The sequence below is a fragment of the Oncorhynchus tshawytscha genome, linkage group LG17 (assembly GCF_018296145.1).
Source record: "Oncorhynchus tshawytscha isolate Ot180627B linkage group LG17, Otsh_v2.0, whole genome shotgun sequence".
In the NCBI taxonomy this organism is placed as follows: Eukaryota; Metazoa; Chordata; class Actinopteri; order Salmoniformes; family Salmonidae; genus Oncorhynchus; species Oncorhynchus tshawytscha.
The window spans coordinates 1,766,158-1,790,118 of record NC_056445.1 but is presented as its reverse complement, the minus strand read 5'-3'; the positions used below and the strand labels follow the sequence as shown (position 1 = coordinate 1,790,118).

Below are 23,961 nucleotides of genomic sequence, written 5' to 3'. Positions count from 1 at the left end.
AAATGTTTAGCTAACTAGTATCTAATTACTGTTGCTAATAAAGTCAGTACATGCCAAAAAGACAAATGTAAAGACATATATCCTGAGCTAGTTATTTCGGAGCTACCATAGAAGTAGCTAACACATGTGCATGTACTGGGACACCAGCTAACGTTATCTAACTTTAACGGCCACAAAACTCCGATGCAAACTCCCATTCACCAGCTCTGCAAGCGTTATAATGTCAAAATACGTTCGTTGATCACCAAATAAGGAGTTTGGTTGAGCAACTATCTTCTCCATTTTCTGAGCTAAACTGGCCAAAACGCACCTCCAACAACCTTGAAAACCTCACAGAATTCTGCCCCAAAATAACATGACAATTTCTCTCAACCAGGGGCATATCGGCTTTTCAGGTCAGCGCTGATGCCACACTTTGATAAGCAGTTTCCACTTTGTCAAAGGCAGGGGCACAAAATATTTATCTTATTTTTTCCCAGGGCGCCTCTCCAGGGTGCTCTCCAAAAACGTTCTGTCCCAAAAAATATCTAACATAAATCATGTAACAGATATAGGATATGCAGCATACAGGCTAGCCTACATGCTGGAGATAAAATGTATGGCATTGTAATGAGACGGGCGGGTTTAACATCATGCAGGTTTCTTCGATCAAATAGCCTAATCTAAATGGCTCTCAATCCCCCCCCAAATTGCTGTTATGTTAACAAACAACATGTAACGACAGGACAGATCCAAGTTGTCCAGGAGTTTCACCTCATTGTCATAATCAGTGGTTTCAACTTTGTCTTTTTGATAAATTTTGGAGTATAGGCTAGATCAATTATGTACCATATCTTATATCATTTTTAAAAAAAAACGTTTTTCTGCCATGTGTAATATGCGGTAGGCTATGTATGTATGAAGGCACAATCATTATTTTAATTCCGTTTTTTTTCGTGCTTTGACTCATATAGGCCATAAGCTCCAATATGCATACGTTTTTTTGTATTTAATCATCACCTTAGAATGCACTTCTATAGGCTTTGAAACAAGATCCACAACTACCATGTTTTCCATTCAGTTTCAACCTGTTTTTGAACTTCTTTCTTCATATTAATCAATCACAGTGAGGTGAGTTTTAAAAGCAAATACTGTTTTGATGATAAGTGTTTGATGTGATTTTCGATGACATTTGCATTTACGTGGTTAGAGGCACTGGCGTGTATTAATGGATGCCAAAGGAAGCCAGGCTTTAGGCCTCCCTTGACAAAAAATGTATAAAGTAATAGCCAATCAGAGTGGAGCTAAACTGTGTGAGCTCAGCTATGAATGTTCTGGTGCACCAAACATGTTTGGATTTGGCCTCAGACCAATCACATCACAAGCCAAACGTCATTATAAACAGAGAAAAAAACTTGAATTGTTGCATCTCATTGTGTTTGTTGTCCTCTGGTGTCTAGCTAGTTAGCAAAAGATTGTCCCTTCCTAAATTAGCCATCGATTTGGACAGTTCCGGCCAATGATTATAACAGAGATTCTGATCCAACCATAAATTCATACATTGTACCCCTGCCCTGAGAGGATGGAAGTTCAACATGTAGCTAGATGTAGTAGGCGAATGTTAACTAGCTGGCCTGGGGTATCATTGCCCATGAAAGTAAGTTAGGCTAGCGAGCAAGTATTTTAGCCAAAAACTAAAAGCGTGTACTGTAAAGTCATAGACCATTTAGGCAACATGAAAGAGGAGGATGGCATTGGCATTTCTCTACCAGTAGAGTGAGTCAACATGGTTTTCTACTTGCACGCACATACCACACACACACCAGTACCATGGCCATCATATTTAGCATATGTTGAAACGGTGCTGGAACAGGGGAGGCAGCTCCTGTTTTCTTTTGTAACTTGCAGTAACTCCGTGGTTCTAAATCAATAGTTTTTTAGTAGTCCGAAAATGTCGAAAACATAACCTTCCTTGACCATCCTGTAGGTCATGTAACTGTTTGTTACATGAAAGATGTTTTGTGGATGAAACAAATGTATGGTTGAATGTATGGTGTCTTCTTATTGTCTTGGTCTTAGGCCTGTATATCAGGGTGTCAAGGCATATAAACTAACAGGTTATAGAGCAAACAACACAATTTTTGCAACACATACTCTATTCACAATTTTTGGGGGATTGGCTTCCCCTTTAGCCACGCACCACTACTGGTTAGAGAGACAATAGAGCCTTGAGTACCAGGCCATTAGCGACCTGATGATTGTTGGCAAGTTGGGTACTACCAATGTCTCTCTCTCGTTGTCAACAAGCATCACAGATCCGTCTGGCATCATGGGCAGGTAGGAGTAGGGCTTTGGTGGTCATGAAATTGTCAGCAAATGACTGCCGGGCTCATCGTAATTGACCGTTCATTAACATCCACGCATATCCTGCAAGACACTGATGCAGACCTTTGGAACATCTACATTTTAAAAAGTCTAATAAATCCATGTAATATAGCCTACACCATCACAATAAACCCATTAGTTATTTTAGGTATGTCTAAAGAAACATGATATGAAGAAAATGTATTCTATTTCAGAAGAACAGAATAGTGTACTCCGAGTTGTACTTATGTTAGTGTCAAGACTTCCGCCGAAGTTCGTCGGTTGACGTCACCGACCTTCTAGCCATCACTGATCCATTTTTCATTTTCCATTGGTTTTGTCTTGTCTTCCATCACACCTGGTTTCAACCCCATCAATTCCACGTTGTGTATTTAACCCTCTGTTTCCCCTCATGTCCTTGTCGGTGATTGTTTGTTGTATGTGTGCTTGTTATGTTCTGGTGTGCATTTTGCACCCTCTTATTTTATTTTGTACATTTTGGTTTTCGGAGGTTATGAATACTTAAACAGCTCCGTTTATACCAAGTTCATTCTCCTGCGCCTGACTTCCCTGCCACCAGCACGCACCCCATTACAGTTTGGCTCTGATCTGGCTATGCCATATGGCTGTGGGCTACACTAGTTCGCTCCACAGCCACGTCGATGTTAATGTTGGGCCTGTTCGGCCTGCCTTTTCCTGTAGTCCACGATCAGCTCCGTTGTCTTGCTCACATTGAGGGAAAGGTTGTTGTACTGGCCCCGTGGCAGACGTGTTGTTGCCTACCCTTACCACCTGGGGGTGGCCCGTCAGGAGGTTCAGGATCCAGTTGCAGAGGGAGGTGTTTAGTTCCAGGGTACTTAGCTTAGTGATGATCTTTGTGGGCACTATGGTGTTGAACGCTGAGCTATAGTCAATGAACAGCATTCTCACATAGGTGTTCCTTTTGTCCAGGTGGGAAAGGGCAGTGTGGAGTTCGATTGAGATTGCGTCATCTGTCATCTGTTGACCTGTTGGGGTGGAATGCGAATTGGAGTGGATCTTGGGTATCCGGGATGACGCTGTTGATGTGAGCCTTGACCAGCCTTTCAAAGCACTTCATGGCTGCCGATGTGAGTGCTACGGGGCAGTAATCATTTAAACATGTTACTTTCGCTTCCTTGGGCACAGGGACTATGGTGGTCTGCTTGAAACATGTACGTATTACAGACTCGGTCAGGGAGAGGTTGAAAATGTCAGTGAAGATACTTGCCAGTTGGTCCGTGCATGCTTTCAGTACACGTCCTGGTAATCCATCTGGCGTCGCTTCCTTGTGAATGTTGACCTGCTTAAAGGTCTTGCCTACATCGGCTACTGTCGTGCAAATATTTGGTCAATCGTATTTCACAAATACTGGAGCATGTGAGTTCAAATAGACTTTTTATTACTTCATAATAAAAGCCGAGCTGGATCATGAATACCACTGCTTTCCAGTCACGGCACAGACTTCTTATACTTTTGTCCTCCTTAAGTCATACTCATAGTAACTCCTCTTAATGACTCATCACCTCTGGCATTTAGCCACCGTTATCATATTGCATTCATATTAAGACATGCAACGTGTAGAGTCACATAAATAGTTTCATGCATGTAGGACCATAGCAACAAACCTTGGCACTCTACAGGAATAACCAATACATGTCATCATGCTAAAAGACCCAAGAGGTGTAACAATAGCAACAGTACATAGTTGGCCATAACAGTTACAAGAATAACCGACAGGTGCATATCTAATCGTGTCCAATGACCTAGAGCACATATAGAGTACTAGTTTTACTGACTCCTTCTGAAATAAATAATTGCCACATACATACTGGAAAATTCACAATACTACTGAGAGCATATCACACAGTTGTCCAAAACAGCTGGTGCTCTCTTGCATGCTTCAGAGTTGCTTGCCTCGAAGCGAGCATAAAGGCATTTAGCTCGACTGGTAGGCTCGCGTCACTGGGCAGCTTGATGGTTTGTCTGAGGGTATAGCGGGATTTCATATAAGCGACCGGATTAGAGTCCCGCTCCTTGAAAGCAGCAGCTTTAACCTTTAGCTCAATGCAGATGTTGCCTGTAATAAATGGCTTTTGGTTGGGATATGTTGTTTATTTTAACCTTATTTTACCAGGTAAGTTGACTGAGAACACATTCTCATTTACAGCAACGACCTGGGGAAAAGTTACAGGGGAGAGGAGGGGAGATGATTGAGCCAATTATAAGCTGGAGATGATTAGGTGACCTTGATGATACAGTGCCTTGCAAAAGTATTCATCCCCCTTGACGTTTTTCCTATTTTGTTGCATTACAACCTGTAATTTAAATGGATTTTTATGTTGAGTTCATGTAATGGACATACAGAAAATATTCCAAATTGGTGAAGTGAAATTTAAAAAATTCCTTGTTTAAAAAATAAATAAAAAAAACTAAAAGTGGTGCGTGCATACAGTATGTATTCACTCCCTTTGCTATGAAGACCCGAAATAAGATCTGGTGCACCGATTACCTTCAGAAGTCACATAATTAGTTAAATAAAGTCCACCTGTGTGCAATCTAAGTGTCACATGATCTCAGTATATATACACCTGTTCTTTAAGGCCCCAGTATCTGCAACACCACTAAGCAAGGGGCACCACCAAGCAAGCGGCATCATGAAGACCAAGGAGCTCTCCAAACAGGTCAGGGACAAAGTTGTGGAGAAGTACAGATCAGGGTTGGGTTATAAAAAAATATCCTAAACTTAGGTCATCTGATGGAGCACCATTTAAATCCATTATAAAAAATGGAAAGAATATGGCACCACAACAAACATGCCAAAAGAGGGCCACCTGCCAAAACTCATGGACCAGGCAAGGAGGGCATTAATCAGAGAGTCAACAAAGAGACCAAAGATAACCCTGAAAGAGCTACAATGCGTTGGAGATTGGAGTATCTGTCCATAGGACCACTTTAAGCCGTACACTCCACAGAGCTGGGCTTTACAGAAGAGTGGACAGAAAAAAGCCTGGGACGGAGGTTCACCTTCCAGCAGGACAATGACCCTAAGCATACTGCTAAAGCAACACTCGAGTGGTTTAAGGGGAAACATTTAAATGGCTTGGAATGGCCTAGTCAAAGCCCAGACCTCCACCCATTTGAGAATAGGTGGTATGACTTAAAGATTGCTGTACACCAGCGGAACCCATCCAACTTGAAGGAGCTGGAGCAGTTTTGCCTTGAAGAGTGGGCAAAAATTGCTGCAAAAGGTGGCGCTACAAAGTATTGACTTTCGGGGGTGAATAGTTATGCACGCTCAAGTTCATTTTTTTTTTCTTATTTGTTTCACAAAACATATTTTGTATCTTCAAAGTGGTAGGCATGTTATATAAATCAAATGATACAAACCCCCCAAAAATCTATTTTAATTCCAGGTTTGTAAGGCAACAAAATATGAAAAATACCAAGGGGGGTGAATACTTTCGCAAGCCACTGTATGAGGGCCAGATTGGGAATTTAGCCAGGACACCGAGGTTAACACCCCTACTCTTACGATAAGTGATGGGATCTTTTAGTGACCACAGAGAGTCAGGACACCCCTTTAAAGTCCTATATGAAAGACGACAACATACACAGGGCATTGGGATATTTTTGGGACCAAATTTGCTAATGGCCCTCCAACACCACCTCCAGCAGCATATGGTCTCCCATCCAGGGACCGACCCGACCAGGATCAACCCTGCTTAGCTTCAGAAGCAAGTCAGCATTGGGTTGCATAGTGGTATGCTGCTATACGTACGGTCACTGTGGGGACGACGTCATCGATGCACTTATTGATGAAGCTGATGACTGAGGCGGTATACTCCTCAAAGCCATTTGATGAGTCCCGGCAAAAAATATTCCAGTATGTGCTCGCAAAACATTCCTGTAATATAGCATCCGCATCATCTGACCACTTCTGTATTGAGAGAGTCACTGGTACTTCCTGCTTTAGCTTTTACTTGTAAGAAGGAATCAGGAGGATAGAATTATGGTCAGATTTGCCAAATGGATTGCGGGGGAGAGCTTTGTGTACATCTCTGTGTGTGGAGTGAAGATGGATAGAGTTTTTTCTGGTTGCACATGTGACATCCTGGTCTACTCGGCTACCCTGGAGGATCCCATCACTCACGTTCGAGCAGTCCTGGAATTTCTCCTGGCTAACCACCCATTCGTCAAAGGCTGTCTCCTTCCTAGGCTACCAAATCAGTCTGCAGGGAGTGAGGATGGGCGTCAAGAAGGTAGATGCGGTCAGGTCATGGCCAGTCCGAACCACCATAAAGGGGTTACAATGTTTTTGGGGGTTTGCCAACTTCTACTGCCGTTTCATTTAGAACTTCAGCTCTGTTGCTGTTCTTCCCTCCTTATGGGTGGTCCCTGTAGGTTGGTGTGGAGCCCAGCTACTGACAATGCCTTCCGTCTAGTCAAGTGACGTTTCACCTCTGCCCCATTGCTCAAATACACAGATCCCACGCACAACAAGGCAATCCACAGAAGAGAGAATAAAGTAGACGGCACACGTCAAACGTTTGATTCATGACCCTATGTCCGGATGACGTGTGCATGCCCATATTTGGGCATCCTGTCAGGACATCCTGGCGGGAAGTGATCACGTGCTCTAGGGAGTGCCCATATTTGGGCATCCTGTCAGGACATCCTGGCGGGAACTTATCACGTGCTTATGCCCATATATTGGCATCCTGTTCTCACGCGTTAGAGGGTGTGCTAATTTATGCATATATCGCATCTATTCCTTTGAAGTTGTCATGATGATTGATGTCTAGGGACCTCTTTGAACTGGGGGGGATGTGTTTGAACATTTCAAAGAGTATGGCCCCCCCCACCCCCTGTTTTATTGACCTTAGGGCTGTTGTCTATGAAACAGGAATGTCCGAGGGTATTGGGTGTGGCAGACGCATTATAAATAAAGCCCAGAACAAGACATGCAGCCCCAAGATTTTAAAAATAAACATGGATTTTGTGATCAGTGGCAAAGCTGTGATGACTGTAACAACAGAAGCAGGACCGCGGCTGAAACATAGAGAAAGGGCCAAGTATAACGCCACAATATACGATGCGCCAAAAAGGTGGTTTCTAAGTGTATAGAACCCAAATACTGCCTGCAACTGCACTGAAAGATCAAGTGCTGATGTCTAATGGACAGCAATTGGGGTATCAGTTTGATTACCTGGCCTGTAGAGTGAACCTCCTATACGGTAGCCGAAGGAGAAGAATATACCGACCAGACTTTAGGAGTGGACTACGGGCTTGAAGACTGGACGGTTTTTTGCAAGGTTGTGTGTCCCGAACTGAGACTTATCACCAAGAGGTATAGCTTGTTCACGGGCTACGAGACCCGTTGGGAAGGTGCCCCTGACTCCCCAGGAAGAATATTTCACAGGGTGAAAATACAAAGAAAGAATGCACTTCCATTATGGCTGCATGGAGTTCTATATCAGCAACGAGGAAACACCCAACCAAAACATTTGTGATGGTGGCCTGACTGGGGATTTTAGGTTGCGCATGCTTATTCCTTTTAAAAGTTGGGATTTAATGGAATTGAAAATGTTAGAGTTGTTGGACGCTCTTTTTGTACAGAGCCAACAGCGGCAGAGCATTGTTCATGTAAGGAAGTGCATAATATATACGAATCCTGAGGATGATGATTCAAAGGAGCCCCAAGAAGAGTCATCCTCAGAAGGGTCAGCCCACGAAGAAAACTAAGTACGTGGCTGCGTTAACCACGCCCTGATACCCAAAGGACTGGTTCAACAATAAAAGGAGTGCCCTTAAAGCCTCCAGTTTTTCATTTCCGCATATACCATGGATATTCATACAACATACCAGGACTCCGAAACGTCATGGGGCCAGACCCTAAGGACTCTATGCCTCGCAGCCCAACATTCTACTCGCCCCTGGCAAGACTCGCGACAAATCCTACATGAGGATGTGTTTGATGGGGTGGTCAGAACTATTTTTGTGGACACCATCAAAGCCTCTGTAGCCCTTTTAGACGTGGTGATTGGAGAGTATTTACGTGAAAAATGCATCGGTTGTGAGATCAATCACCCCAGCCAGCGCTGTCATCCGTGCCTATATGACCCCCCAAGATACTACTTCTTCAACCATTTTAAGGCGCAGGTGAAAAGACTTTGGTCCTGCAGGTTTATACCATCGCTGGTCAGAGCCCTGGAGTCTATGGGTCTTGTGCCGTCTATTCCCAGAGTTTACGGGGTTACCGAGGCTTTCCTACATGAACTGAATGAGGCAATCTACATCCACGAGAAACTCAAAGAAATCCGACACACCCTGGTGGACGACAACAAATACAGGGAAGATGTGGTGGCTGATGTGATGACTTTCTGGCTCAATAAACCCCAAGAGACCGAGTGACAATTTGTTATTTAGATGTAAAGCAATGGGCAACTGTGTGTATACGATTTTAGAGAGAATAAATACATTTTTTCTTTTGAGAGACCTTACAAATGTTATGCATCAAATTATTGAAAATAAAGTGAGCAATGTAGTGTTCTACACAACCCAAAATGCCTGGGCTAATGTAGAGCGTGTGCTGAAAACGGAACAAATCATGAATCATGTACGACATACGCGCAAGAGTCTACAATGGACACAACTGGTATCCCGTCTTGTGGATGATTCTGAAGAACTAGAAACAACTTTGTCTAAGATTTTACTTTATTTGTTTGGAACACCATTTAATTGTAACACGTATCATATTTGTTGTTTATATACTTATATAGCGTATGTGTGTATTTTAAAAATTCAGCGACACAAGCCTGTTAATCTAAATATACAGTGGGGCAAAAAGTATTTAGTCAGCCACCAATTGTGCAAGTTCTCCCACTTAAAAATATGAGAGAGGCCTGTAATTTTTTATCATAGGTACACTTCAACTATGACAGACAAAATGAGAGAAAAAAATCCAGAAAATCACATTGTAGGATTTTTTATGAGACGGCCTACAGGGAGGAGGTGAGGGCCCTCGGAGTGTGGTGTCAGGAAAATAACCTCACACTCAACGTCAACAAAACTAAGGAGATGATTGTGGACTTCAGGAAACAGCACAGGGAACACCCCCCCATCTACATCGATGGAACAGTAGTGGAGAGGGTAGCAAGTTTTAAGTTCCTCGGCATACACATCACAGACAAACTGAATTGGTCCACTCACACAGACAGCATCGTGAGGAAGGCGCAGCAGCGCCTCTTCAACCTCAGGAGGCTGAAGAAATTCGGCTTGTCACCAAAAGCACTCACAAACTTCTACAGATGCACAATCGAGAGCATCCTGGCGGGCTGTATCACCGCCTGGTATGGCAACTGCACCGCCCTCAACCGTAAGGCTCTCCAGAGGGTAGTGAGGTCTGCACAACGCATCACCGGGGGCAAACTACCTGCCCTCCAGGACACCTACACCACCCGATGCTACAGGAAGGCCATAAAGATCATCAAGGACATCAACCACCCGAGCCACTGCCTGTTCACCCCGCTGTCATCCAGAAGGCGAGGTCAGTACAGGTGCATCAAAGCTGGGACCGAGAGACTGAAAAACAGCTTCTATCTCAAGGCCATCAGACTGTTAAACAGCCACCACTAACATTGAGTGGCTACTGCCAACACACTGTCAATGACACTGACTCTACTCCAGCCACTTTAATCATGGGAATTGATGGGAAATGATGTAAATATATCACTAGCCACTTTAAACAATGCTACCTTATATAATGTTACTTACCCTACATTGTTCATCTCATATGCATACGTTGATACTGTACTCTATATCATCGACTGCATCCTTATGTAATACATGTATCACTAGCCACTTTAACTATGCCACTTGGTTTACATACTTATCTCATATGTATATACTGTACTCGATATCATCTACTGTATCTTGCCTATGCTGCTCTGTACCATCACTCATTCATATATCCTTATGTACATATTCTTTATCCCCTTACACTGTGTATAAGACAGTAGTTTTTTTTGGAATTGTTAGTTAGATTACTTGCTCGTTATTACTGCAGTGTCGGAACTAGAAGCACAAGCATTTCGCTACACTCGCATTAACATCTGCTAACCATGTGTATGTGACAAATAAAATTTGATTTGATTTGATTTGATTTGAACAGTGTTACTTCTTCATTTCTCAAAGGAAAAACCTCAACCAATTTCTAAAGACTGTTGACATCCAGTGGAAGTGATAGGAACTGCAGGATAGTCGATTAGAACTCTGGATTCCCAATAAAAACCCATTGAAAAGAGTGACCTCAGGGGTTTCGCCTGCCAAATAAGTTCTGTTATACTCACAGACATTATTCAAACAGTTTTAGAAACTTCTGAGTGTTTTCTATCCAAATCTACTAATAATATGCATATCTTAGCTTCTGGGTCTGAGTAGCAGGCCGTTTACTTTGGACACGCTTTTCATCCAGACGTGAAAATACTGCCCCCTGTCCCAAAGAAGTTAAATAACAGCCGCTCCAGCTTGAGCCAACAGCAGGCTCAGGACAGGAGTCCAGTAAACAATAGCCGCTCCAATACCAGAAAAAGCAGGAGGTTGATACATCCACTGGATGAGCATCACAGCAGGAATCACGAGGGAAACACTTGGTGGTCACTGCTTAATTATACAGTAAAACTGTATTAGAAAAATTAGAAAAACAAGCAACATTTACAATGACCAACAAAGACAAATGACAGAGGGAGGATATATACAATGGTAGAGGGGGGATTGGAAACAGGTGTGTAATGATAACGAGACACGAGGTTGATGAGTGAAGGGCGTTTGCCAGCAGCAGGTTTGACAGCAGCTAGAAGGCCGGCGATACACCCCCCCCCCCAGGTGCTGCTCCAGTAGCGGGGTGTCGCCGACCTTGTGGAAGACCCTGGAGAGGCGGTGCGGGTCGGTCGGGGCCACATCTGCAGTCCTCATGCCTCCTTTTAGCAAGCATAAGGCACGTTCACGCAGATGAGCAGGGACCCTGGGCATCTTTCTTTTGGAGTTTTTCCAGAGTCAGTAGAAAGGCCTCTTTAGTGTCCTAAATTTTCATAACTGTGACCTTAATTGCCTACCGTCTGTAAGCTGTTAGTGTCTTACGACCGTTCATTAATTGTTCATGGTTCATTGAACAAGCGTGGGAAACAGTGTTTAAACCCTTTGCAATATAGATCTGTGAAGTTATTTGGATTTTTACGAATTATCTTTGATAGACAGGGTCCTGAAAAAGGGCTGTTTCTTATTTTGCTGAATTTATATGTCCTGACCAAAAGATGAGGAGTCAGTAGTAGGGTTCACTTAATGTTGCAGCACAGCAAGATTCTCTGTAGACAGGGGGCATGGGATGTCAGGAACAATGACCCCATTGTCAGTGTTTCCAGATTCCAGATTATCCTCCTGATAAAGCAGGTCCTCCACCTGCTGAATCTGGAACGCTCAAAAGAAACAAATCTGTATTAGTGATGATAAATTTGGCAGCAACAGGAGCTTGATAGTCCAGTGAAAATGGCTGAGTGTTTATGTGGTGTAAATCTTAAAATTAACAGCTGACATCTTAAGTTTTTTTTAAATTAATGCATGTGAGACAGGTTCCATGTACAACAAGAAAGGCAGAGAGGAAGAGAGAAAAAGAACACAGAACAGTTTAATTACCTCTGGATATGGACACTTTTGCCAGCAATAAAGCTTCCATGGCCTATTCCTCAGACTGTGAAGATCTGGCAATATCTACATTTTCGACCCCTTGAAAATAGCTTTTTTTGATATGAAAACAATAACTGAGATATGACCGTTCAATCTAAAGCAGGAGATGTCATTTTCAGGATACATCAATACAGCACAGAAAGCTTAAAACCAGACTGGTATTGTTGTTGCTCATTAGGTGATGGGAAATATGCAATATGCATACAAAATAATATACTTACCTTCTTTGAAAATCCATCTATACCATAGATGACAATTGCCATAGATGACAATGTTGTATTGTATCTTGAAAAAAAGCCCTGACTTTCTGGTCTAACTCTTCATCTGACATATCAGAATAGCATTCCTTGACAGACATATTGTGTTCTTTCATCCTTCTGTAAAAAAAGCTAACCATTACACTGTTATGAAATATGATTATATATCGACTATGAAACAAATAGGACATGGCCTGCTTATGAGTTGCCATGAAAGAAAGTTAGATGAATTCAACAGACAATGGCGAGAACAGGCGTTCGTAGCTAAATGTTTTTGGTTAGCTTGAGAATAGTAATTGCATGATTTATCATTCTACGGTATGTATGTATCTATGTAATATATTAGAATGTTATGAACCTGTCACGTCTGCTCCCGCTCTTTCCCCCCTGGTGCTTGAGGGCACCAGGCTGCCCTGCATCACGCACTCCTTCTATCCATTACGAACACCTGCCTTCCCTCGTCACGGACATCAGCGATATTGGACTCACCTGGACTCACTCATCTGTTTATTTCCTCCCCTATATTTGTCAGTTCCCTTGCTCTGTTCTCCGCTGCTGCATTAATGCATTAAGTTTTTTGTTTGTGTTACTCTTTTGCTGACGCTGTTCCTCTCCCGTTCCATGTCTGTTCCTGTATTAATTGTTTGACTACCCGTACTTGCTTTGTCTCTCCAGTGTCATACCATGTGACAGAACCGACACTGAATCGTATGAGCTAATTACTAGCTATGCAGAAGTTGGTAGGTGTCGTAGGTGTCCGCTATGACGTCCTTTGTGTCGGAAAGCAAGGCTGAACAGTATTGGTTGTAGCCAAACTGACACTCAAAAAATGGCCAAAATGGAGGGTGGTTGACAGAAAAATTAAATCGAGTTTTTTTTTCAAATACATTTTTAAAAAATAAAAAAGACATACATTTGTTGCAGATTGGGGAGGGGGGCTAATAGCTGAACAATAGACTATTCAACCTTTACTAAAGAATAGTCTAATAGCTGAGCTAAGTATGAAAAAACCCTGTCCTATCACAGACCAGATTTGCCCCATAATGACCAAGGGGGAGTTAGAGCACTGATTATGCTTTTGGGTCCCAATGCACTAACTGCCAATGAATGGGCGATATAAACCAAATAATAAACTGATAATTGTGCATGACTTGCAATGAAACAAGCAAAGAGCAGGACTATGCACCAAAAGCATGCTCAAGCCGCAGAGTCGATAGAGTGCGTCCTCATGGTAGCTTACTACTCAATGTAATAAAGTAATGACTTTTCAAATAAGTAACCTTACACGTTGTGTTGGCTGACAATTTGTTAGCTACGCTGTCCTTACGAACCACATAGCATATCATGACAGGAGTATGTACCGGTATGTTAGCTATCTACCTAACGTTAGTAGTTATACATCAAACTTGACAGTATATTAAATATAGGCTAACTACCCAATGTTTATTGACTTGATAATTCCTGTCATTCTTAGTTTAGCTAAATGGTATAGTTGTTGTGTGTTCTCAATAGACATTCAGGTTCTTTCGTAAATTCGCTCTGGCATTTACTCTGATTTCAGAGCACTCTTGTCTGAGTGTACCAGAGCACTGAATAATGAATTTACAAGTGCTCAACACCCATTGAATATGGCCGGTGTCAGTAAACGTCGGCAAAAAAGCGTAATTAAATTGTTTCCAGCAGCAGAGTTACAGTCACCAACACTCTGGTTAACACAAATTGCCTAACTAGCTCTGCTAGGGCGAGTAAAATGGTCAGAGTGGTCTCATTTGTGTCTGGAAGTAGCTAGCAAGCTAGCCAATGTTAGCTTGGGTGCTTGACTGCCATTGTAAGGCCAGAACTCTCAAATAAACCCAAACATCCAGGGTGCGCTCCGAGAGCGAAACTGTCTGAATTTACCCAAAGGGTTTTTTGTTTTTCATGGAATAGTATTAATCAAATGAATTAAGGAAGTATGAGTCGAAAGTTTGGACACACCTACTCATTCCAGGATTTTTTTATATTTTTACTATTTTTCCAAACTGTGAAATAACATATATGGAATCAGTTATGAGCAAATTATTATTTACAAGGACAGCCTATTCCTTCCTCCCCATCGGGGAATTGAATCCTGGTCTCCCGCGTGCCTGCAATATGGAATACTATCAAATGCTTCTCAAAGATATCCTCTGGTGGTCAAACTAGCAATAACTTGCATTAACAGAAAGAAAAATTGCTGACAATTATATAACGTGCCACAGAATACTGCAGCAGCCCGCAAGGTGTTCCGCAGTACTTTTAAAGGTAGAACCACTGTACATGAAATGAGGGTGAAATAAGGTAATTGATGGGGAGCTGTAATATTTATATCACCTCATTGACTCTCCTCAGGACTTTGAATGGCCCCACAAACCACAGGTTCAGCTTCCGGCAGGGCTGGTGGAGGGGAAGGTCCTTCGTAGAAAGCCAGACCCTATCACCAGGGTGAAAGACCGGGGCCACACTGCGGTGACGATCGGCCTGCTCCTTCTGCTGAAGAATAATGCGCTAGAGACGGATGTGCGCTGTGTTCCATACCTCCTTGGCGTGCTGGAACCAATCGTCTACTGCAGGAGCCTCGATCTGACTCCGGTGCCAGGAGCCTAGAACACACTGAAAGGGTGTGAGGTTAGTGGAGGAGTGACGGAGGCAGAAACTCAGTCCTCTCCCCCGGCCGGTCCTGACAATAACTACGAAGGTACCTACTCAGTTCCTGATTTACCCTTTCCACCTGCCCATTTGCTTGGGGATGGTACCCGGAGGTGAGGCCGCCCGTGACCCCCAGTCATTCCATGAAGGCCTTCAAGACGTAGGTACACCCCTCGGGAGTGTGGGCAGGTGAGGAGTCCTCCTCAGGACGTTCTTTAATCCCGGCCGATGGCAGAGGGTAAAGTCAAACATGGCGAAGAATTGGGCCCACCTGGCCTGACGTGGGTTCAGCGTCTTTGCTGCTTGAATATACTCTAGGTTCCGGTGGTCCATCCAAACCAGGAATGGGTGTTGAGCACCCTCCAGCCAGTGCCGTTTTCAGCGCCTTCTTGACGGCCAGCAACTCACAGAGCTTCCGCGAGTAAAAGGCACATGGATGAAGTTTAGGCGGCGATCCAGTGCGTTGGGAAAGAACGGCCCCTACTCCAACCTCGGAGGCATCCACCTCCATATTGAAGGGCAAAAACGGGTCAGGATGAGCCAGAACAGGTGCGTTCGTAAAACGTTCCTTGACCGCACGGAATGCTTTATTGGCCTCCTCAGTCCAGCGCAGCTGTCGAGGACCTCCCTTCAGGAGGAAGGTAAGAGGGGACACCATTGTGCTGAAACCCCTAATGAACTGCATTAAATAGTTGGCAAAACCTAGGAAGTGCTGCACCGCCTTTATGTTGGATGGAACAGGCCAAGACCATACTGCACTGACCCTCTGCTCTTCCATCTCCACTACCGCGGTGGATATCCGATAGCCCAAGAAGGAGACCGCCTGCTGGAAGAAAAGGCACTTCTCCGCCTTGGTGTACAGGTGATGTCCTATCAGCTTCTCCAAAATGGACCTGACATGAGAGACATGTTACTCGCGTATAGTGGAGTACACCTAGAGGTTGTCTATGTACACCACTACACAGCGACCAAACATATCTCTAAACGCCTTGTTAATGAAGGATTGAAACACAGAGGGTGCATTTGTCAGGCCGTAGGGCATTACCCTGTATTCGTAGTGTCCAGTGCTGGTAATGAAGGCGGCCTTCCATTCTTCCCCCTCCCTGATGTGCACCAGGTTGTAGGCACTGCATAAATCCAATTTGGTAAAGTACTGAGCACCGTGCATCTGTTCGATCACAGTGAGTATAAGAGGCAGGGGATAACTGCTTACAGTTATCAGGGGATAACTGCTTAAATTAAAGCAGAAAGCACCAGTGATTAGATCCATAAAAAAGTGGTCAGATGAAGCAGATTCTAAGCTATAGGACTGTTTTGCTAGCACAGACTGGAATATCTTCTTGGGATTCTTCCGATGACATTGAGGAGTACACTACATCAGTCACTGGCTTCTACAATAAAGGCATCGATGATGTCGTCCCCACAGTGACTGTACGTACATACCCCAACCAGAAGCCATGGATTACAGGCAACATTCGCACTGAGCTAAAGCGTAGAACTGATGCTTTCAAGGAGTGGGACTCTAACCTGGAAGCTTATAAGAAATCCCACTATGCCCTCACACGAACCATCAAACAGACAAAGCATCAATACAGGACTAAGATCGAATCGTATGACACCGGCTCCGACGCTCTTCAGACGTGGCAGGGCTTGCAAACTATTACAGACTTCAAAGGGAAGCACAACCGAGAGCTTGCATACCGCCCCAACCGATCCAATGGATCCACAGATGATGCAATCTCTATTGCACTCCACACTGCATTCTCACACCTGGACAAAAGGAACACCTATGTGAGAATACTATTCATTGACTACAGCTCAGCGTTCAACACCATAGTACCCTCAAAGGTCATCATTAAGCTAAGGACCTTGCGACTAAACACCTTCCTCTGCAACTGGATCCTGGACTTCCTGACGGGCTGCCCCCAAGTGGTAAGGGTAGGCAACAACATGTCTGCCACGCTGATCCTCAACACTGGGGCCCCTCGGGTGTGTCCCTCCTGTACTCCCTGTTCACCCACGACTGCGTGGCCAAACACGACTCCAACACCATCATTAAGTTTGCTGACGACACAACGATGAGACAGCCTATAGGGAGGAGGACAGAGATCTGACCGTGTGGTGCAACGACAGCAACCTCTCCCTCAACGTGATCAAGACAAAGGAGATGATTGTGGACAACAGCAAAAGGAGGTAAGAGTACGCCTCCATTCTCATCGACGGGGCTGTAGTGGAGCAGGATGAGAGCGTCAAGTTCCTTGGCGTCCACATCACCAACAAACTAACATGGTCCAAGCACACCAAGACAATCATGAAGAGGGCACGACAAAACCTATTCCCCCTCAGGAGACTGAAAATATTTGGCATCGGTCCTCAGATCCTCAAAAGGTTTTACAGCTGCACCATCGAGAGCATCCTGACAGGTTGTGTAGTGGAAATTTCCTGTATTTACCAAATCATGAGAGCAAACCACACACAAGTCAGAGTTATCATGAAGTCCATCTTTAATTATGAGCTCCATCACAACCCTGTGACTCTCAGATCAATTCAGTGTCTATAAAGGAATTCTCTGCGAGTCCTTACAAAACAGTTCGTATCATTTATAGCCAAGACACACCCATCTCAACTCACATGACGAATAACAGATCTTAGGAACATTACAAAGGAAGACTTTACTTGAGAGAGGAGTAATTCCATAGCCAGACAGTATTAGCTACAAATTATCGTTCAGTTTGCTCTCCTAGAACGAGGTTCTACTTCTCGTTCTTGGTACAACATAGTACCAAGACATTAGGATATATATCAATTGTCATTTTAGACACTCCCATTCTGGACAAGCTCACGGAGACACAGTGACTGGCACACAGACATTGTGGAGCCAAGAGATAATTGGTTCCCCTCAATCATCCTTTCACATGGTTTAAAATATATGTTTACATATGAAGACAAGCTTGACCTCTCCCCTCTCTGCGGGCCAAGTAACTGAACCCTGACAGAGAACAGATAACTGCAACCGGCCAACAGTATTATCCAAAAATAGACATTCTAATGACATCTCTCACATAAGCATGCAATAAAATAAAACATCTTATCTATGTTACCCAACTATTCTGATGAATCCCCAACAGTTGCAACACTGCCTGGTATGGCAACTGCTCCGCACATAAACTGTGCACCGGAACCCCTGTATACAGCCTCGCTATTGTTATTTTTCTGCTGTTCTTTAATGATTTGTTATTCTCTTACTTTTTTTTTTTTTGTATTGTCTTAATACTGCATTGTTGTTTAAGGGCTTGTAAGGAAGCATTTCACTGTTGTATTTGGCACGTGTGTAATGGTTTTCTGGGGAAAGAGAGGCGGACCAAAATGCAGCGTGGTTAGTTTTGTGCATCTTTAATAAAGATGAAAGTACAACAATCTACAAAACAAGAAACGTGAAAAAACCAAAACAGTCCTATCTGGTGCCACAAACACAGGAACAATCACCCACAAAACCAACACAAAACAGGCTACCTAAATATGGTTCCCAATCAGAGACAATGACTAACACCTGCCTCTGATTGAGAACCATATCAGGCCAAACATAGAAATAGACAAACCAGACACACAACATAGAATGCCCACCCAGCTCACGTCCTGACCAACACTAAAACAAGGAAAACACACACGAACGATGGTCAGAACGTGACCCCCCCCAAGGTGCGGACTCTGAACGCACAACCTAAACCTATAGGGGAGGGTCTGGGTGGGCATCTGTCCGCGGTGGCGGCTCTGGACGTGGACCCCACTCCATAATTGTCTTAGTCCACCTCCTTAGCGTCCCTTGAGTGGCGACCCTCGCTGCTAACCTTGGCCTAGGAACACTAACAACGGGCCCCACTGGACTGACGGGCAGCTCCAGACTGAGGGGCAGCTCGGGACTGAGGGGCAGCTCGGGACTGAGGGGCAGCTCGGGACTGAGGGGCAGCTCGGGAAGGTTGATGAATCTAGCAGATCCTGGCTGGCTGGCGGTTCCGGCAGATCCTGGCTGACTGGCGGTTCCGGCAGATCCTGGCTGACTGGCGGTTCCGGCAGATCCTGGCTGAATGGCGTGTCCTGGCTGAATGGCGGGTCCTGGCTGAATGGCGGATCTGGAAGATCCTGGCTGACTGGCGGATCCTGGCAGACTGGCAGTTCTGGCGGATCCTGGCAGACTGGCAGTTCTGGCGGATCCTGGCAGACTGGCGGATCCTGGCAGACTGGCGGATCCTGGCAGACTGGCGGAACCTGGCAGACTGGCGGATCCTGGCGGCTTCTGGCTGACTGGCAGTTCTGGCGGATCCTGGCTGAATGGCGGATCTAACTGATCCTGGCAGACTGGCGGCTCCTGGCTGACTGGCGGCTCCTGGCTGACTGGCGGCGCTGGCGGCTCCTGGCTGACTGGCGGCGCTGGCGACTCCTGGCAGACTGGCGGCGCTGGCGACTCCTGGCAGACTGGCGGCTCCTGGCAGACTGGCGGCGCTGGGCAGACTGGCGGCGCTGGGCAGACTGGCGGCGCTGGGCAGACTGGCGGCGCTGGCGGCGCTGGGCAGACTGGCGGCACTGGGCAGACGGGTAGCTCAGACGGCGCTGGGCAGACGGGTAGCTCAGGCGGCGCTGGAGAGGAGGAAGGCTCTGGTCCGCTGGACTGAGGGGCTCTGGAGCCTCTGGACTGAGGGGCTCTGGCGCCTCTGGACTGAGGGGCTCTGGCGCCTCTGGACTGAGGGGCGGAAACTCTGGTAGCGCCGGACAGGCGGGAGCACCTGTGTTGATGAGACGGAGAGACAGCCTGGTGCGGGGTGCCGGCACTGGTGGTACCGGGCTGGACACACACACCTCAGGGCGAATGCCTTGCATACTACGCCAAATCAACTGCTCTCTCTCTTCACACTCCCCCAATTCTATTAACACCTCCTCGAGTGTCTCCTCATCTCCCATCCGTTCACTCTCTTCCATTCTGTCCAATAACTCCTCGACCCTCTCAGACTCAGCCCTCAGCTTCGCCGCTAGCTCCGATAACATCCATGGCTCCTTACAGTAAACAGGGGGAGTTGGCTCAGGTCTGGCTCCTGACTCTGCCACACTCTCCCTGTGCCACCCCCCAAGACATTTTTGGGGTGCCTCTCGGGCTTCCAGCCGCTCTGCCGTGCTAGCTCCTCACAATGCCGCCTCTCTGCCTTCGCTGCCTCCAGCTCGGCTTTGGGGCGGCAATATTCCCCTGGCTCTTTGCCCAGGGTCCTTTCCCGTCAAGGATCTCCTCCCAAGTCCATTTCTCCAAATAGTGCAGCCTCTCCCACTGCTGCTGCTGCTGCTGCCTCTGTTGATTCTCCTGCTGCTGCCTTTGCTGCTGTTGCTCCTGCTGCACCTGTCGCTTCTCCTGCTGCTGCTGTTGCTGCTGCCTCTGTTTACCACGCCGCTTGGTCCTTGGTTGGTGGGTGATTCTGTAATGGTTTTCTTCTGGGGAAAGAGAGGCAGACCAAAATGCAGCGTGGTTAGTTTTGTGCATCTTTAATAAAGATGAAAGTACAACAATCTACAAAACAAGAAACGTGAAAATAAAAAAACAGTCCTATCTGGTGCCACAAACACAAAGACAGGAACAATCACCCACAAAACCCAACACAAAACAGGCTACCTAAATATGGTTCCCAATCAGAGACAATGACTAACACCTGCCTCTGATTGAGAACCATATCAGGCCAAACATAGAAATAGACAAACCAGACACACAACATAGAATGCCCACCCAGCTCACGTCCTGACCAACACTAAAACAAGGAAAACACACACGAACGATGGTCAGAACGTGACAACGTGACAAATAGAATTTGTTTTGATTCTTTCTTTTACACTGAGCAGCTACTCTACGTGTCCCATTCGTTGTCATTTAAAACACTGCTGTGCATATGGGACAAATTCTCTATCACTGAAACTAAGAAATTCTATCTGCACTTTTCCTGTCAAAACTTTCGCAAACCTCAGCATCATTGACAGGCTTTCACTTCTTTGACCTACTTTCCTACTGATCAACATTTTGGCCTCAATCACTCTGCCTTCCTTCACATTTTCTTTATCATCTATGGACATAGATATTGATGACTCCCCTCAATTTAGCATTATTACCAGGGACATGGCTTTCAATCTTCTTCCCATTTAAGCTTTTCCATTTTCAGAATCTTCTCTTGCTGAGCCTGGCTACCACAACATTTTAACAATCTACCATTTCCAATGAACCAAGCTAATTTGACTTCACCTACCTCTTTCTCTAAGGCTTTAGTTAGTCAGTTAGGGTGTAAGTGAGGCCCTGTGGTCTCATGAAAACCCTCACCACTTTCCACTCCAACACATCATTACCCTTGCTTCCTACCTTGGCCATCTTTATGCTTTCTTTACTAGACGATCCAAAGCTTTCTGTATCATGAGCTCTCTTCTTCCTTTGTCTTTCCACTACCGACCTTGACCCTCATCCTCCTGCTCCATACTATCAGAACTGACACCGATATTGTTCACATTCCAGCACAGCTGTTGCTTCAACAACTTTATGTTTGTTTCCTCCATCTTGTCCTCACTACTCAATGCCATTTCCGACTATCCGACTCACATCTTTCTTCTAAATTCCCCTTTTCAATCAATAAAAAACCTTGAAGACAGAGGGGGTGGCAGGAATTGGGGATCTGTAATCTAAGATGACTGCCTGATATTGGCTGACCCCACAGTGTGATAAGGCACCTGATAACCTGGTCCCTAACAACAAAACAGTTTGGTTATGGCCAGAGTTGTGAAGGGCCAGTTACATATTTTGTCTCTGAGAGAGGGCTGTGAGATGGTGTGCTAAGAGTCACCGACTGTCACGCCCTGGTCGAAGTATATTGTGTTTGTCTTTATTTATTTGGTCAGGCCAGGGTGTGACATGGGTTTATTGTGGTGTGTTTTGTCTTGGGGTTTTGTTAGGTATTGGGTGTGTGGCTTAGTGGGGGTATCTAGCATAGTCTATGGCTGTCTGGAGTGGTTCTCAATCAGAGGCAGGTGTTTATCGTTGTCTCTGATTGGGAACCATATTTAGGTAGCCTGGGTTTCACTGTGTGTTTGTGGGTGATTGTTCCTGTCTTTGTGTTTGCACCAGATAGGGCTGTTTTGAGGTCGCACGTTTATTGTTTTCGTTAGTTTATTCATGTATAGTTTTTTTTCTTCATTAAACAAACATCATCACGCCGCATTTTGGTCTGCCTCTCCTTCAACTAAAGAGAACCGTTACAGAATCACCCAACCACAACAGGACCAAGCGGCGTGTCAACAGGCAGGAGCAGCAGGAGAAGCAACAGCGGCAGCAGGAGATACGAAACAAGGAATTCTGGACATGGGAGGAAATCCTCGACGGGAGAGGACCCTGGGCTAAACCAGGGGAGTGTAGCCGCCCCAAGGTGCAGCAGGAGAAGAGGCAACAGGAGCAGCCCAAAGAGGAGTACTGGACATGGGAGGATGAATTAGACGGAGGAGGACCCGGGCTCAGCCAGGAGAATATCGCCGCCCCAAAGAAGAACTGGAGGCGGCGAAAGCGGAGAGGGGCTGGTATGAGGAGGCAGCACGGCGACGCGGATGGAAGCCTGAGAGTCAGCCCCAAAAATTTCTTGGGGGGGGCTCACAGGGAGTATGGCTACGCCAGGTTGGAGACCTGTGCTTACCGGGGGGCTAGTGAGACCGGGCAGGCACCGTGTTATGCTTTGGAGCGCACGTTGTCCCCAGTGCGGGTGCATAGCCCGGTGCGGTACATTCCAGCTCCGCGTATCGGCCGGGCTAGAGTGAGCGTCGAGCCAAGTGCCATGAAGCCGGCTCTACGCATCTGGTCCCCAATGCGTCTCCTTGGGCCGGCTTACATGGCACCAGACTTGCGCACGGTGTCTCCGGTTCGCCTGCATTGCCCAGTGCGGGCTATTCCACCACGCCGCACTGGCAGGGCGACCAGGACCATTCAACCGGGTAAGGTTGGGCAGGCTCGGTGCTCAAGAGCTCCAGTGCGCCTGCACGGTCCGGTCTATCCAGTACCACCTCCACACCCCAGCCCTCCGGTAGCAGCTCCCCGCACCAGGCTTCCTGTGCGTGTTCTTGGCCCAGTACCACCAGTGCCAGCACCATGCATCAGGCCTACAGTGTGCCTCGCCTGTCCAGCGCTGCCAGAGCCTTCCTCCTCTCCAGCGCTGCCGGAGTCTCCCACCTGTTCAGCGCAGCCAGAGCTGTCAGTGTGCATGGAGCAGCCAGAGATGTCAGTCTGCATGGAGCAGCCAGAGCTGTCAGTCTGCATGGAGCAGCCAGAGCCGCCAGTCTGCAAGAAGCCGCCAGAGCCGCCAGTCTGCATGGAGCAGCCAGAGCCGCCAGTCTGCATGGAGCAGCCAGAGCCGCCAGTCTGCATGGAGCAGCCAGAGCCGCCAGTCTGCATGGAGCAGCCAGAGCCGCCAGTCTGCATGGAGCAGCCAGAGCCGCCAGTCTGCATGGAGCAGCCAGAGCCGCCAGTCTGCATGGAGCAGCCAGAGCCGCCAGTCTGCATGGAGCAGCCAGAGCCGCCAGTCTGCATGGAGCAGCCAGAGCCGCCAGTCTGCATGGAGCAGCCAGAACCGCCAGTCTGCATGGAGCAGCCAGCGCCGCCAGTCAGCATGGAGCAGCCAGAGCCGCCAGTCAGCATGGAGCAGCCAGACAGCCAGACTCTTCCAGATCCGCCAGTCAACCAGACTCTTCCAGATCCGCCAGTCAGCCAGACTCTTCCAGATCCGCCAGACTCTTCCAGATCCGCCAGATCCGCCAGACTCTTCCAGATCCGCCAGTCAGCCAGACTCTTCCAGATCTGCCAGTCAGCCAGGATCCGCCAGTCAGCCAGACTATTCCAGATCTGCCAGTCAGCCAGACTCTTCCAGATCTGCCA

The 23,961-nt window shown here is 46.3% G+C and overlaps 1 protein-coding gene across 1 annotated transcript in view; it reads right to left on the bottom strand.

Annotated features, from left to right (window-relative positions):
* LOC121838636 (NLR family CARD domain-containing protein 3-like) overlaps positions 1-23,961 on the bottom strand; it is a 733,752-nt gene that overhangs the window by 708,320 nt on the left and 1,471 nt on the right. The gene's annotated exons all lie outside the window — the stretch shown is intronic.